The sequence below is a fragment of the Pinus tabuliformis genome, chromosome X (assembly GCF_031772625.1).
Source record: "Pinus tabuliformis cultivar Carrire ecotype Pingquan chromosome X, CPIR1, whole genome shotgun sequence".
In the NCBI taxonomy this organism is placed as follows: Eukaryota; Viridiplantae; Streptophyta; class Pinopsida; order Pinales; family Pinaceae; genus Pinus; species Pinus tabuliformis.
The window spans coordinates 1,051,752,614-1,051,763,217 of record NC_142308.1 but is presented as its reverse complement, the minus strand read 5'-3'; positions in this window follow the sequence as shown (position 1 = coordinate 1,051,763,217).

Sequence of the window (10,604 nt, the reverse complement as noted above, 5' to 3'; positions counted from 1 at the left end):
TTACATAACAACGCTTTGTAACATAACACAAACACATAGAGGTCTAGGTAGAGACGTGTTCCGGCGCCGTTAAACATAGTGACTGTCGATCTCTATGAAGGTGGGTGATTCCTCCTGAGAGTCGGTGGCACTAATACGGACTTGTGCTCCCACGTACCGTCGCGTATATATTGGGAGACCCCTATAGGAACAAAGCCTTTATCCATAGGAAGCCGTGTCGGCCGCCCTACTGATCGCGATGCAGTGAACACAGCATTCACGAAGATCGACCACCCGTACCGTAAAACGTATTCTGTGGTTTCGCGAAAAGTTTGGCACACCCTCTGCCTAGAACTCCAGAGAAGTTTCTTTTGGCCTTTTTCAAACTCTATAACTGAAAAATTCCATCCGAGCATTTGTCACTTCGGGCTCGTTAATACATCGAAGGAGACTAGAGTCATCTTTAGCTTTTTCTCGACTCTTAAAACATGAAAAAGCAAAGTTGTGTCTAAAAGCATCGTTAATAAAATTTATTTTAAGCGGAGCATAATCACCTGTTATTCCCACATTGATCTTCCAGTTGAAAAGTATGGAGCCCACCAACCAAGGAAGTCACCTTGGCGGAAGTCCCAATCCCTTATCCTCTTGGGGAGATGTTGGTGCGCCTCATATGGCCACATTGTCACTTCCAGGATTGACAATTGGCCTACCTGTATGGCTCTTTTCAACTAATGTAGTTCAGATCGCCACTAATCCTGAGCAGTCGAATCAACAGTCAGACCAGTCTAGAACTACCCACCAGCCTTCCACTTCTTACAATTCTTCCTCTGATCCTTCATCTTCGCGAGGTAGAGCCGGCAAAAGTCAGCCTCCCATGGAGAAGAAGGAGAAGAAGAAGAAAGAAAAGAAGTAGAAGAGGCCTATGGCGAAGGCGACTGGGGGCAAGCAAAAGACATCTGACAAAAATCCACACACTGCACCGACCGGGCCTAAATCACCATGTGTTGTTTGCAAAGGGACCCACTTCCATCGTGACTGTCCTTGTATTCCCCGGATACTAAGGGACTGGTCTCCCAGGTTGCACAATCCGGTAGCATCAACCTCTGGTAGTCATGTTGATTGCAGTCCGTCAACTAGCGAGAGTGAAGGACGAAAAGGGAGACCAAGATCACCCTGTATGTTGTGTGAAGGCGATCACGCCATCCACCGATGTCCATTCTTAGATGAGGCGAAGAGAGTTTTGGAAGATCGTCCGGTATCACCGTTACGACTTCCTCCTGGATACCAAAAACTCGTGCCTAATCCCTCGATAGTTGAAAATCCAGCTGGCCCGCTCAAGTGGTTAGCTGAAGTGTTGGTCATTGAGAATGAACCTACTGAATCCAGACCAGACGAAAGTCTAAAGGTCGAAACGGCAGTTGACCCGGTTCTTCCTTCAGAAGTTTCATCCTCAAATGACACCGTCGTTGAAGATTCGTCTTCAAATGACACCCTCACTGAAGAGGATAAGGATGACACCGTCCATATTCTTTTCATCAATACAGACTCTGATGAGCATCAGGGCAATGCGCCCATTCCTTTATCACAGGAAGGAACATCGTCAGGGTCGTATCCGGCCGTGTATTCGGTCCCACCACCAAGCAACCTAGTTGTATCCTTTGATTGGAATCAACTAGGCAGACCCCGGTTACCAGCCAGTATCCCATTCAGAATCATCGTCCAAATATATAGAATGGTGATGGCTGGAACTATCATTGATGAAGGGGCATCTGTGAGTATCCTTTCCTCTATTGCTTGGAAAGCACTGGGTTGCCCGGCACTTTTACCTGAGATGAGAAATCTATCAGGTTTTGATAAAGGAACCAGTCACCCGTTAGGGATTCTCCCCAATGTTCCAGTTACATTGAAAGGGAAGACAGTTCATATGAACATCATGGTCGTTCAGGGACCCTTAGTGTATAACTTACTCCTTGGACGAGACTATATATATTGCATGGAGGCGATAGTGTCCTCACTCTTCAGAGTTATGTGTTTTCCGCACGAAGGAAGAATGGTCAAGCTCGTAGACCAACTTTCATTTCCAGGATCACGCATCGCAAATAGTCAAATACCATCCCTTAACGGTTTATTCACTCAAGGAATGCCTCCACCCCCGGTTCTACTTCCCGATGAATGCGAGTGATTCGGAAGAAAGAACTGGGACCCAGGGGGCATGCACCCTGGCCTGCCTTGGGCAAAGAAAACCTTGGGTATAAAGTTAATTTCCGCAGAAGAACATGACTAGTCCGTACCCCGTCCGAAGGAAGGAAGAGAGGGTTGTTCTAGGATAAAGTTCTTTTGTCAAAGTTATGTGAGCGAAATAATCGGCTCCCTTTGTCTAGAAATTAGGCTCTCCTAAGGAAGGAGATCCATTTGTGGCAGTAAGTAGCCGCCATCTTTGAAGACAAGCCTCACCCATTAAAACATATGTTTTGAAGGATAAGTAGGGGCAGCCTCCAAAGAAAGAGATGAAATTGCTGCAACAAGTAGTCACCATCCTTGGAAACCTAGTAATAGACATCGCCGGAAAAAAGAGTTTAGTTTGCGGCAGCAAACAAAACCATTTTTCGGATAATAAGTAAGAGGACGAACCTAGAAATTATACTTTATACCTGGGGGCATGCGAACCTTTTTGAGTGCAAGCACGGGACGACTATTTATTTTTTTAAATTTTTAGGTCCTCCCTTTAAACCTGTAGGTCTAACCCGTTAAACTCGTAGGATTAGCTGTTTCCAGCTTGCATAAAGAAAGGATGTGGGGCAAAAGTTAAAACTTGCCAAATAGGAGCATAGCTTCGTGAGATAAAGCTCCTTAAAAAATAGCTATCTCACCTGAGACGTTTCTTGTATTATGACTGGTATAATTGAGCAAGGTTTGATCGCTTTCAAGCTCGTTAAAAAATGAAGCCATCTCCGAGCAGTTTTAGCACATAGTTCATGCTCGTTAAAAAATAAACATAAGTTGTGAGCAATCTTCCCCTAGAGTTCAAGCTCACCCAGAAAAAATGAACCGGTAAATAACCTTGAGAAATGTAACCTTTGACTGCCATTTTAAAAGCCATTGGTCGTGTTTATATGCCATAACCTCCATCCGTTCATTTGGCCAATCGTTCATCTCCATATGTTTGTTTACCCATTTTGAGGAACAGCTGCGAAGAGTGATTTCACTAAACCATCCTTGTGACACTGCCGTGATTGGAATATTCCAACATGTACTTGGAATCTGCTGCTGCCCTGTTCATCACTCGTTCCTCAAAAGACGAGTCTTCTTTGAGCTCTTTTCACTGACTCGTAAAATATGAAAAGTTTGCCGAGTTTTGGCCTTCCAGCTCGTTAAAGCGACCGGAAAGCTATCCCTCCTCTAGATTTTAATCTTTTTGGACCTGAGGGATTATTGCACAAAAAGATCGAGCGCTTGTTTTGTTCGGCTCGTTAAGGCAATCGAAAATTCATCCCTTCTGTATTGTTTTATACTTTTTCGGACTTAAGGGATTAGATGACGAAAAAGGAATTCTGGAGTTGACTTTATGTACCTTTTCAGACTCTCTAAAAATGAAAAGGACCGAGTTATCCTTGTCGTTAGACTTGTTAAATTCATTAAATAGCGACAAACTTGTCTTTAGACGAGAACGAGTTTCCCTATCGCTAGGCTCGTTAAAACATAGCGATGGGCTTGCCCGAAGGGCAGGTTATAGAACAAGCATATGTTATCCTCCTCAAGCTTGATAAAAATAAAGAGGTACTAGTCAGCAATGACTGGGGAAAAATTGGGAGAACCTCACAGCTTTAATGGTAGTAAGTCGCTCTTGAACATGACACTTTGTCCTCCGTATCACATTGGGTTGGGTTGTTTCATTCACCGGTCTCATCACCATGGTCCTCGCCACACCATCCACATTTGGGGTAATGCTACCGATCCATCACATCAGTGTCGTTATATGTTCAAGAGATGTTGTTCTGCAGAGAGTCAACCGTGTCCCATCCACTGCCATACATTGTCCTTCATCCATTTCATGACCGCCACCCTAAATCATACATCACAGTTTGTTTTCACCTCATCATAATCACTAGCTCCGTTCCGTGTCACTGATGTGGGATTCATTAAGGCCCTCCTTTGACGGATCGCCCCTTGTCGACATCAGCTCATTATCCAAGGAGTTGATCTAGGAACAACCCCTTCAGTACTTTGAAGCTTGCATGCCTCAATGGCAAGTTTCTCACTTCCGGCGACAGGTATACATCAATGACCTTCGACCAGAAGATTTTGCATGGTGGTCGACGCCAAGTCCTTTATTCCCACCATGTGAATTGTACTACCATACCTTGAGGGTCATCATCCTTATCAGTGATTCCTCTCGCGCTTGTTAACGGTTTACATCATTGACCGGTAATCAAGCGATGTCTTTCCATGTTCGACTTCAAGAAATTCTCACATGGATCGACTTGTACATCGAGTGAAGATCGGAAGAGATTGAAGACCCCGGATCTAGTTTCATCCATCCGGGCTGTGATATATATTCAGGATATAAAGACATTTGATATGTACATCATTGCAGCAGATGATCATCCTTCTCAAAGGATGATAATTTTAGCAGAGAATTATCAGTCTATCATCAGACGATCGTCTGTTCTATGTACCAAAATGTATTTATAAAAGCTGAGCATGGGAATGCCCGCCTCAGCTAGATCATGAAAAAGAATGAAAAATAATGTATTGTATTGTATCTTATTACAGGACACTTCTCAGCAGATTGAATGAACTTCGGATCCTCCTAATAAAGCATTTCACCCGATAAACGACCTCATACTTTAGGGGGCATCTGTTATAGACAATTTTGTGCCTGGCAGCATCAGGCATGAATTGTCAATAATCCAAGGGATCCAAAGTCCCTAAACATGATGTTCCTACCCCTAGAGGAACAAGGTCAGCAAACCAACAGCTCTCAGATCAGTTCTCCACCTGAAAACACTCAAAAACAAGCAATCCTGAAATCAAAGCAGGTGCTCCACTAGGCTTCTGCGCTGAAACTCAACTCCTCCATGGTGTACCTGTGTTGCAAAGCAAGTGGAACAAAGGCCACCTGCGCTGAGCAAGATGGGACAAGTGGCACACTGAGTCATTGCTCTGGAATCTTCCAAAAATGACACTTGGATCAGGGATTTCGCCTTGTGATGAGTTAGAGGCTCTGTTTCTCCAAGTGGAAGCAAGGTTCTCCAAGTGGACTCAAGAACTGAAGATCAACTGAAGAGAGAGAGGACACAAGGCAGCTACACATTAGTTGCAAGCTGACTCATCCTTTCTCAATTCATCTATATATTGAGCTCTCTCCTATGAGCTCAGGAGGCTGGAATTTTGTGCAAAGTAATGATATGCTGTTGGTTTCACTATAGAGCTATTGGGTGATTGCCTGAAGGAGGTGAAGAGGAGAAATTCTTTCTGCTGGGAGGTGTTGCTTGATTGGAGCCTTCAATGGTTGTAACTCTCTCAGAACTTTACTTCTTCATTAATAAAAGCTATTGAGGTTCTTCTATATGCACTTGTTTCAATTATGTATTGTGATAATTGTATATTTGGTTTATGCTAATCCTTGAATCAGTTACGATTGCATGCTTCTTGTAGTTTCCTTCTTTTCTATTTTGCAGGATCTCATTGTAGATGGGCCAGCAATAGAGCAAGGAACTGGGAGCAAGCAGCCAAAGAGAAGAGTTTCGATTCGACATTAAGCGCAAGGCAACGGTTAGTGCATTTCCTCATTCTCTCTTGCTTTCGTAAAGAAGTAAACCTTAAGTAGTTTTCTTTACAGTTGTTGCTGAGGTACTATCACCCTTAGAGTGGGATAGGGTCATCCGAATCGGATACTTTTCCCTACAACAGTGGTAACATTTAGAATGGGCGTCTGGGTGGCCTCATCAATCTGAAGAGTCTCACAGGGATGAGATCGTTCTCTTCCACTATGGGTAGCTAGATGACTGCCATGGAAGTGGGAAGAGGAAGGGCTAGGGTGTAGGGAGGTCGAAGGGGAAGTCGAAGCAGAGGGAAGTGGTGAAGGGGGGTGGATAGCTCTTCCGTGGCTACCACCACGCTGACTTCTCATGTGATGATGACGATGAGGAATATTGCTCTGAGTGGGGTGCTGCAGTGAAGAGTGAGCCGAGATGGTAGGGAGCGGGGCAAGAGCAACAAAGGTAGTACCATAAATGACAGGGGGATTCAAATTAGGGACAGAGGCATCAAATTGCATAGTGCAGTGAATAGATTGGGAGAAGTGAAGACCATTTCCGAGGTTGACGCAGCAGAGAAGCCTGCAACGCCTCCCTATAGTAGTGAGAGAGCTTGGCTCTGCTGCAACAAGGTGGCAAGAGCAATTCAGAGGTAGAATGGAGGTATGCTGAGGGCTCGGAGCCATGATTTTAAGCTTACTGGAGAGATCTCAATCCACGCAGTGGATTAATGACGCCGGCCAAGAGGCAGAGGCCTGCCTTAAATTCCCACAAGTGAGAGTGAGGACAACCATGTGGCTCGGCCACCTGCCAGGGCGGCATCGTATCTGCATTAACTTTTCATCAACCACCCACATCCGGGGATATAGGCTTAAAATTTTACAACCAATTATGATTGTTTGTTTTTTTTATATATATAAATTTAGATACTTTCTTAAATAAAATACAATGGGGGGGGAATAGAGTGTGGGAGAGAGACATAAAGGTGGGAGAGACAAGGAGAGAGGATGGGGGGAGAGAGGAGGGAGAGAGAAAGGGAGGGAAGAACAAATACATTAAGAGATAGAGGTGGAGAGAGAGAGGGAGTGATAAGGGAGAGATGAAGATGGAATTAGGAAGATAGGGGACAAGGGAAAGGAGAGAAAAGGAGAGGATAGAGATAGGGAAAGAAGGGGAAGAGAGAGATAGGGAGACATAGATATGGAGGGGGGAGAGAGGGAGAGCAAGAAGGAGAGAGAGAGGGAGATAGTGAAAAAATTAGAGGGTGGAGAGAGAGTGTGTGTTTGATTGGGGGGGAGAGACAGAGGGAGGTGGGAGAGAAAGGGAGAGAGAGGAAGGAAGAGAGATATGACTTGAGAGAGAGGAGAGAGAGAAGGGGAGAGAGAGATGGAGTTGGAAGGGGAAGAAAGACATAGAGAGAGAAAGGTGCAGAGGGAAAGGGAGTGACAAGGGAGAGGGAGAGGGAGGGACAAGGGAGAGATACAGAGATGGTGAGAGAGAGAGAGCATTTTGTGGCGATGAGAAAGAGAGATAAGGGGAGATAGAGATATAGATGGGGGGGAGAGAGGGCAGAAGAGAGAGGCACAGAGAGGGAGGGAGGAAGAGAGATAGATATGGGGAGAGAGAGAAAGAGAGAGATATGGAGAAAGGGTGTGTATGTTTGGGGGCTGAGATAGAGATATAAATGGAGGGGGTATATATATAGAGAGAGAGACAGGGGGAGAGAGAGAGAGTGGGTGTATGAAGGCAGATATAGAGATATAAATAAGGAGAGGCAGAGGGAGATAGAAATAAAGATGGAGAGAGAGAGAGAGAGAGATAGAGAGAGAGATGTATTTAGGGGCTAAGATAGAGAGACAGAAAAGGATAGATGGAGGGAGGTATAGATATAGATGGTAGGGGAGAGAGGGAATAAGAGAAAGATAGAGAAAGGGAGGGAGAGGTGGAGAGAGAGAGACATAGGAGAGAGTGAGGGGGAGAGAGAGAAGGATAGAGGGAGGGAGATAGACACATAATGGAAGGTTGAGAGAGAGGGAAGAAGAAAGAGACACACAGAGACAAATACATACATAGAAGTTAGATCTAGAAAGTCATGAATATTTTGGCTTTTCACTAAAATAGATGTATTAATTTCAGTTTAGTTGTTGATTTCTAATTCTATTTGATCGCTTGCACTAGATGCATTGATTTCATTGTAGACATCGATTTCTAATCCCATTTAATACCTTACACTAGATGCATTAATTTCAGTGTAGATGTTGATTTCGACTCCTATTTTATTATTTGCATTAGATGCATTGGTTTCAGTGTAGATATTTATTTCTAATCATATTTAATTGCTTGCACTAGATGCATTGATTTCAATGTAGATGTCGATTTCTAATCCTATTTAATACCTTGCACTAGATGAATTGATTTAAGTGTAGATGTTGATTTCTACTCCTATTTGATTGCTTCCACTGGATGCATTGGTTTCAGTGTAGATATTTATTTATAATCCTATATGATCGCTTCCACTAGATGCGTTGGTTTCAGTGTAAGTGTTGATCCTTAATCCTATTTAATACCTTACGGTGCAGATGTCGATTTCTAATCCTATTTAATACCTTGCACTGGTTGCATTGATTTTAGTGTATATATTGATTTCTAATCCTATTTGATTGTTTGCACTAGATACATTGGTTTTAGTGTAGATGTTGATTTCTGATTTGGTGTAACTAGATGTATAATGTACATTAATTTCAAAGTAATTAGATTAATAGTGTGCATTGATTTCAGTGTAAGCACATCTTTGCCCCCTCCATCTATATCTCTATCTCTCATTGTCTCTCCTTCTTTATCTCTCTATCTCAACCCCCAAACATACACACTCTCTCTCCATATCTATCTATCTATCCCTCCCTCCTTCCCTTTTCCACTCCCTCTCTCTCTCTCTTCCCCTTCTCTCTCTCTAACACTTCTCTCTCCATATCTATATCTTTTCCTCCCTCCCTATCTTTTCCTCTCTCTTCTTCCCTTTCTCCCCCCCACCATCTATATCTCTATTTCACCCCCAAAACATATACACTCTCTCTTAGTGTAAGTACATAAACATTATTCATGACGTGAATTAACTTCTGTGTTACAATAATTCAACCATAAATACAATACTTAAATTTTTATTCTAAATAAAATGTTCAATTACACGAAATGCCTTCTTCATGAAACTATAAACTATTTGTAATTTACTACATTCTTATTATTCCCATTTTCCATCATTCAACATTTCTTGAAATTGTAAACTATTTGTAATTGGCTACATTCTTATTATTCCCATTTTCCATCATTCAACATTGTTAATGATTTTGCATTCAAATGCGGTAATATAAAATAACTAATAGGCGTGACAATAGGAAAAATAGAAGAAAATAGTTTCATATTGATCGCAATGAAGATTGTTTGTAATTGACTATGGTCTTATTGTTCACATTTTCTATCATTCAACATTGTTACATTGTCACTTTGCACTTAAAATTTGTATTTCATCATTTTTCATCATTCAAGTCTCATCTCAACATCTAAGGTAACTAAGCAAAGTTAAAATTAAATTGCCCAAATTAATCTTAGACATATTTAGCATATTTAAAATTATCAAAATAATTATATGTTCGACAAATTTTGTATGACCGCACATGACTGAAACCATCCTAGATCCATATTAACCCTGGATCTATCAAGTGCCAAGAGGTTTCAAATCTCTCGAGGTGCAAACTTTTCCTCAAGTTTTTCACTCAAAAAAGAGGTTTGCAGCTCGAGAGATTTGATCCCTCTCGGCACTTGATAGATTCGGGGTTAAGATGGATCTAGGCTAGTTGAATATTAAAAAAAAAATATTAAAAGGAAAGGTATAAAGGAAATAGATTTGAATTAGAAACATGATATCCCATGGCAGATATGTGGGGTTGGAAAATATGTGTTCCTTTAAAAGATGGAATTTTTGATTGACAACAAGCTGCCAATTTTTGCGGATTTTGAAAGATTGTAATAATGATTTTTAGGATAGAATTAAAAATAATAGAAGGTATTTGTGTTTGTATTTGTGTTTGTGTTTGTGTTTTATTATTATTATTATTTAACAACAATGAGTATTTGTTTATTAAATTTGTGCTCAAATGCAACAAAATACTCAGAGATTTACAATTTAGTTACATAAATGAACTTCAATTTCAGCATTTGCAGATAGCCAATCCATGCCCAATTGTCACTACTAACTACAAAAAGTGACAATACTTTTATTATTATACTAGTATAAACCCGACAAAATTGTTGAGAAATGGCAACAAAAAATTACAATTTAATTTATCATTGAATTAAACTAAGAATTAAAATTGAATTCTATTCTCATAGCAACTTGTAAATATTTATTTAAGTTTAATTAACTTAATTAGCTTAGGAATTTTGAGTTGGAAGTATTTATGTAGTCATGTATATATTCTCCCTAAATTTTAGGGGTCCAGGATGAGTTTATTTGAGTTGTAATTAGATTAACTCAGTTTACCTTGTTATGGTCAGTTAAATTAGTTCTAACTGTTTGTGGAATTAATAGAGGACTAACAATCAGTTGGTGCACTGGTGCATCCCCAAGTGTTACTCCAGTTAACTGAAGATTCCCTCATGAGAAACTCATGCATATCAGTTCATAGAAAGACCCAGTTGAAACTAGAGTGTAGGGACAATGTACTATCAGTTCTATGATTTAGTGAGTTGTAAATATCGTGCATGCAATCAGGAGAAGGACCTAATTTAGGATTGCACTATTTTGGAACCATGAATTCCATTTAAATACAGGGTATTCATCCTAAGAATGGTGCCAGAGATTAGGAGCTT